This window comes from Homarus americanus, unplaced genomic scaffold (genome assembly GCF_018991925.1).
Source record: "Homarus americanus isolate GMGI-L3 unplaced genomic scaffold, GMGI_Hamer_2.0 scaffold30535, whole genome shotgun sequence".
NCBI classification, from domain to species: domain Eukaryota; kingdom Metazoa; phylum Arthropoda; class Malacostraca; order Decapoda; family Nephropidae; genus Homarus; species Homarus americanus.
In genome coordinates this window covers 2,709,529-2,716,936 of record NW_024732440.1, presented here as the reverse complement: position 1 = coordinate 2,716,936, position 7,408 = coordinate 2,709,529, and positions in this window count along the sequence as shown.

Here is a 7,408-nt window from a genome sequence, read left to right as displayed (position 1 = left end):
CCAGTGAGTAGAAAGGCATTCTTTGGATGTTTCTTCGTTGATGTTCGAGGTATCTTGATGTAATCCGTACCACCTCGCTCACCTTCATGCAGACGTAGATACATAATACAAGTACATTAATGTTATTGTACAATATATATTAACGTTCGGAGACGGAAGTGTTGTATTGTTGCTGAATTGAATTGATGGACCCGGAAGCAGTACTCACAAGCCATCACGTCGGCCATCCTTCCATCTTTTGATCTCACGGCGTCTCTTCCTGGTGTGTGTGTGTGTGTGTGTGTGTGTGTGTGTGTCAATGGTGGTTTAAGATTATCTTCCCGGCCTCGTTCACCGCAGTAGTCACTTTTCACTGTTTCTCTTGATCTTTCCCGCTGTGTATTTCCTTGTCAGTGTGTCGAGAAAAAAAATAATACCGTTGTTATATTATCTCATAAGTGTGTGTAAGAACAGATCGCAGTAATACAATGTACGTTTAATCTCAATGTTTTCGTGGTATTTTTTTCGTGTGTTGATCAATCCTGCAACACGTGTTTACTCACTCACAAGTTGCAGCTCTTTCACAGTGTAGGGAACAAGGTCATTTCCTCACATGCCAAGCTAATTTCCGGCTTTGGAATCTGACACGAATGATCATCATATTTAAGCTGTATTCAGTTTGGTTGAGGTTTAGTATGGTAACTGGAGTATCTTTTCGTAACCTCCGAGTTAGTAAGCCACGAGCGTTCTTCCCTCTAAAGTTGCCAAGTCATGTCCATCATCGTGTAGGTACGGTGTGTAGGTCGTGTCGTGTGTGCGTGTTGTTATGTGCATTTCCTCTGCAATCTTTTAAGCCATAACAAGATTATCTAACCTCTATTTAACTAACTTCCCGAATAAGGTTGATTATTGCACTGTATTTAGCTTCCCGGGAAGTTGGGGAAATTGCAGGTGGTAGGTGTCCTCGGCTTTATATATACCGGGGCGTTGTGTGGTAACAGTGAGGCAGGAGCGAGTGTGTTGTGGTGGCTCAGTGACAATAATCTCGTATCATTACACTGTCCTGGTGGGGCTGTAGATGATGTCAACACCGCTACCTATGTCCGCTTGTTAATGTTAACTAGTTTGGTCGACTAATTTGATTTGTTTTTATTTTTCCTTTCTTTGGGGTCTTAATTGACTTGTCTCGCAAAGTTCAAGTTTCATGTGTGTTTTTATGCCTCCAATAAGAACATAAGAAAATAAGGAGTCTGCAATAGGCTGGTTGGCCTGTGCATGGCAGCTCCTGTCGAGAGTTACTACCACTCTCTATCATCCATGAATCTATCTAGCCTCCTTTTGAAACTTTCCAGAGTTCCCGCACTTACTACAAAGTTGCTAAGCTTGTTCCACTCGTCCACCACCCTATTTGTGAACCAGTTTCTTCCTATCTCCCTCCTAAACCTAAACTTATCCAACTTGAATCCGTTGCTCCGAGTCCTATCCTGCTCGGATATTATAAGAACTTTATCTATATCCCCTTTATTGATTCCTTTCACCCATTTAAATACTTCTATCATATCTCCCCGCACTCTTCGTCTTTCTAGGGAATGCAAGTTAAGTTTCTTTAACCTATCCTGATATGGAAGGTTTCTAAGTCCCGGAATCATTTTTGTCATTCTTCGCTGCACCGACTCTAGTGAATTTATATCCATTCTATAATAGGGGCACCAGAACTGAACCGCATAATCGAGGTGCGGCCTGACTAGCGCAAGATATAGTTGCAATAAGACCTCTGCACTCTTGTTACTTACACTTCTAGATATAAAACCCAATACTCTGTTTGCCTTATTTCGAACATTAACGCACTGTTTTCTAGGCCGTAGGTCCGGGCTTACAAGTATCCCGAGGTCTCTTTCACAAGTCGACTTCTCTAGGTTGATGTTGTTAAGGCTGTATACATTATCAGTATTTGTTCTTCCAATATTAAGTACGCTGCACTTGCTGGTGTTGAATTTCATTTGCCATTTTTCAGACCACCCCTGCAGTTTATTTAGATCCTCCGTCATATTACAAGTAATTATGTCTATAACATCTTACTTTTTTATCGTCGTTCCAATGATTATACAGAAATTACCCAGCGTGTATTAATGAAATACATAGCGCCTTAATATACGAGTACACCACTCTATTTTTGCTCCAGTGAGACAGGTATTTCAGTATTACACCTTTAGGTTATGTTGAAGTCTTTCATTCACTAACTTAATGGTGGGTCGTATGTTTTACACGTCGTTGTCTCATGGAGTGTAGTGCACGGTGCTCTGAAGACACTGGCTTTTGAAACTCCAGAATACAAGGAGTCGGTCACTCTCAGTTTGATTTTCAGTCTAAAAAATATTTGTACCTATTACCTGTACCTCCACCGCCTGTACCTAGCACCTGTACCTCCACCGCCTGTTCTTCCACCTGTACACAGTGCTGGGGACGAGGCAGTAAACCAGCTGGAGCCAACTCTCACTTTCAGCAGCATGACCGTGAACTCCTAACACCAGCCAACAGTAAATGGAACCACCCGCTGTTTCTCACATCAGTCTGGTTAGAGGAAGAGAGAGAGAGAGAGGTGGAGGGAGGAAGGAAGGGTGGAAGGGTGAGAAAGAGAGGGAGAGGAAGGGTGAGGAAGATAGAAAGAGAGGGGGGGGGGTAAGAGAGGGAGGGAGAAAGGAAGGATAGCAGAGCGAAGGGAAGCAAACATCCACAGCTGACGGCCTGGTTGGTTGTGTGATCATAGATGGGGGGAGGGGGTCCGGTTGAGAGGAGGGCTATCTAGTTTGTGGTTTGGTAGAAATTGGTTGAATTTATTTTTATTTTTTGTAATTGGTGGAAGTTGGTAGTCTTAGCTATAATAAAGTAGTCGTATACAGTGGTAATTGTCCGAAACGACACCAAACTACGCCGCTTACGCACCTGACAGCGTGGTCTTGCGGCAGTTGAAGTTAATCGTAGTTTGGTCAAGCTTGGCTGAGTGATTCATGACTACTCCCGTTTGCTGTTCACTTATGTTTGTCCAGGACGATAATCATACAGTGTTGGGAACTGATGATAAACACGAGTTGCTGCTTCGTATTTTGAATCACACGACAACAAACCTTAACCAACCCTGCCTGACTTAACCAACTCTGCCATGGGATCGTTGGATTTGGTTTGGTTACGTATTGTTTATTTTGGTTAGGTTGGGTTTGGTTAGGTTGGGTTTGGTTGGGTTGGGTTTGCTTCGAATTAATTTGGGTTAGTGAAGTTACGGTGGGTCAAGATTGGTTAAGATAGGAGATATTAAAGAAGGTTAGGTTAGGTTAGGTTTTATTTACTCTGATAAGGTTAGATTCGGTCAGATGAGGTTATGCTACATTCGGTTTTGGTTCGGTTAGACTCGTGACCAAAACATAGACCAACATGGCGGTCCTGTTCGTGGTACTTTTTAAACTTTGACCACAGTAAGCACAGCTGACAATGTTAAAATTAGCCAGGAGAAAGCAGAGTGATGACGGTGCAATTATCCGTTATAAAAAAAAAATCGGTTACTTTCATAAGATCACGGGTGAACATTACAACTTTCTCTACATAATAATATAGATGGCGCTAGTAAAATGTTTATTTGTTTTTAGTAAGTAGTTTAGACAATATAGATTTCTGAATCGTATACAAATTAAGTTAAGAGTCTGGGTCAAAAGCTCGCTCCATCCCAAAACGAAGCAACATCGACCCCCAAATGACCTTCAACAACACACCCGCGCTAGATGACGGAGGTTACAGTGTAGTTTTACTGTTATAAGCCTGGACTTGTACTGTATGATGTTAACGTACGGGTTTACTGTATTATATATTTTTGTATTGATTTTGTCGTCACCTCATTACTGTAACTGTACACCTCAGTCTGCACTTGCACTATGATTACTGTACTCGAATTACTGTAGCAGGAGTGTACTGTTTGTTTGTTCTGTACCTGTAATCTACTGTATACCGTAATCTATACTTGTACTACATTCTTTATGGCGTCAGGTGAGTATCCCATGAAGTCAGGTGAGTATCCCATGACGTCAGGTGTGTCGCCCATGACGTCAGATTTACTTTAGCATGACTATATATTTTCTTATGATGTCAGATTTATTTTCCTCTGTGCTGTATTTATTCCCCACTGCTTCAGATTCATTCTTTAAGTCGTCAGATTTTATTCTTTAGACGTAGGATTTATTCTATGCTTGTGATGTCATATTTGTTTCCTTGTCACGTCAAATGAATTTCCCAAATGACACCAAATTTTCAATTGGGGTTAGATTTTATTTCCATCCCGTCAGATTTATTCGCATGCCATCAGATTTATCTTAATGACACCTTTACGAGTTGATTCATTGGTGCGATAGTGAGACATAGTCGTAAGAAGGAAGAAAGTGCAAGGGAAAGATAGGAAAGAGGGCAGAGGAAGATGGAAAATTTGAAGTAGAGAAACACGTAGACACAGAATGAGAAGGGAAGAGAGAGAGAATGAGATGGAAATTGATCATCATACTGAGAGAGAGAAAGAAAGACAAGATAAGAGAGACAGTAAGAGAGATATATGATGATGAATGAGGGGGAGACAGAAGCAGGGGGAGAAGTATTATAGCTGGAAGGCAGGGCAGGTTGGTCACCCTCAGCTAGAGGTCAACACGAGGTCGAGTCTCACTGGGAGGGACGTGTAGTCCGATGGTCGCGTTAAGGTTCACGTCGTTGCGCGTCTCCAGTGGGAATATGAGACCTGTGGAGGGTCGTGGGAGGTTGCAGCGTGGGCGGGGGTAGTGTGGGCGGCCTGTGGGCGAGGCGGGTGTGAGGAAGGTGCCCAGGGCTAGCATTTATAGTTCAAGTGGCTGCTAAGGTGTGGCTAGTAATGAGGGGGTAGAGAGGTGGGGGAGGATGAAGGTGTAGGGAAGGAGCAAGAAGTAGGTGTGGGAAGGTAGAGGATGGAGAAAGAAGGGATAGTGGGATGAAAGAGAAGAGGTAGAGAAGAAGAAGGAAGAGAGGGACAAATAGATACAGTTGTGGTACGTAGGTGAGAGGAGGAAGGGTGCGATTAGGTGGGGAGAAGGCGAAGAATTTGGAAGAGAATGAGTTATGGAACGGGAGGGAGGGGCGAAGGGAAGAGAGTAAGAAATAGATAGAGAATGATGGAGAGAGAGAGAGAGGATAGTCGATTATTTAAGGAATAGAGGAGGAGAAAAGATACACTTAAGGTAAATTTAGACAGGTAAGAGAGAGGCTTAGTCAGGTTAACGGGTATTTTGAGTCACCCAACAGTCATGAGGAGTCTCCTTACGAGCATGAAGACTCTGGACTGATGGAACGAGACTCCAGATTGTTCTCTATCCATATGTTGGCGCTCAAGTGTTTCCTTTGAGTGTGTACACGTGTTTGAATAACTATATGTGTACGTGTTTGTAAATGTATGTATGAATATGTGTACGTCCAAATGTGGGTATGTGGACGAGGTGGTATAAAAACTGGCTCTCGTTCTTGCTCTCATTTCACTTTCTTCCAGGAGGAGGAGAAAGAGAGAGAGAGAGGGGGTTTATTTCCTCCCTCCCTCCTCCCTATCTCTCCTCCTTCTCCCTTTCCTTTCTCCATCCTCTCTCTCACCCGTCTCCTCTTTCCACCCCCTTCTCTCCACCCCGTCTCCTCTCTCTCCCCCCCTTAAAATTATTGGCAATAATCTTAAACTCGTCGATATTAAATTTTAACTACTTGATGCATCAGGGTCAGGAGATCCCGTCCCGCAATACATGATTTGCAGCTGAGAGAGAGAGAGAGAGAGAGAGAGAGAGAGAGAGAGAGAGAGCCAAGTGTAGAAAGTAATCCTTTTTTTGTCGCTTTCTACTCCTGTGCTGGATTTACTTTCCTTTTACTTTACCGTGTCTTTACCCCTTGACCCACCACCCTTGACCCAACAGCACCACCCTCCACCCCCTCCTTCCCTCCTTCCCCGCCCCTCACAATACGAAAGTGGTTGAGAGAAGTAGAGATATAATTGGAGAATAAATGTGTGTCAGGACTGAGGTGTGGGAGAGCGTGACCCGTTGTGACGGCTCCACTGTGAGGTAACAATGCCATGGGGTTCTCAAATGAATTGGTCGTATATTCCCCCCTCCCTCCTCCCCCTCCCCCCGTGTTTCCATTCGTAACTGTAGGTCAGGAAACTCGCCTAGTTCTGAGTGAAGTATTATTAGGTTCAAGACGTTACTTTGTTCGTCCAGTGTCTTTAGTGTTGAAGATTATAGGTGATCCTGTGATTAACTTCTATCGCTGGTCATGGGAAAATAACACAGGAAGCCTTGAGAAATTGGGTAATCTAACTAGTTGGCCAATAACCTAACTTAACCTAACATATGTAGCTCTATTAACGCTGGAATATTAGTTTCTATACCCAATGTGACCTCTTCCTTGGGTTCTTGTGTAAAAAATAAAATAGCTGTTTCTATCTATCTATTAATACAATATTGTTCTCAGTAAGTCAATATTACACCTGTCAACACCCTAAGCACACCTGTCAACACACTAAGCACACCTGTCAACAGCCCTCAGCACACCTGTCAACAGCCCTAAGCACACCTGACTCTTAATGGTGTACACCTGTCATATGTTAAGACAGCTGCATAGTTTCACCCGTTTCTAAACCCACCAAGATGTATGTTTACCTCAGGTTCCAGGTCCTCTGTTAACATTGTCACTTTCCTTTGGCGGCTTTAGTTAAGTAAGGATGAGTCACGGTGTAGTTAAGACGCCACAGTGGCCTCTAGTTACAGTGAAACCTCCATATAACGGATTTATTTATCTATATAATCCGTTAGTTGGAGGTTTTACATCTAAGAGACCCTTGATGTAATGGATTTTCATCTCTATATAGTTCGGTAAATAGAGATTTCACTGTAGTGGTTTTCCTTGATGTTTTTTGTATTTATGGATTCTTGACAAAATATTCCCATGATAACGAAAAAACAAAACAAGTAATGACAGAATCTAAAACGTGATTTCAAAGCTGTTTTTATTTTTCATCTGTTATCATTTGAAGTCCTCCAATCAGACACGTTCGTAAGTCATCAGATACGGACGAGAAGTTTACTCACGATTCGGTAAAAAAAATTCTCGAGTCAGTTTTGAATATCGTAGCCAACTTAGCTAATATATGTAAGTATTGTAGTGGGATTCTTAATGTTAGCTCCCATCTTTTTTCTCTTTAAATTAGTATTATTATAATTTTATTGAAGGTGTATATAAAAATGACCTTATTTTTTGTTTGGTTGTGGTTTAAAACATTTATAAAATAAACTTAAAAAAATACTCTAATTGGTTCAGGTTTAGGAATAATATCACTCAGACAAATATCACTCCTCTGTTAGCTTGATATAAGGTTCTGGACACATAC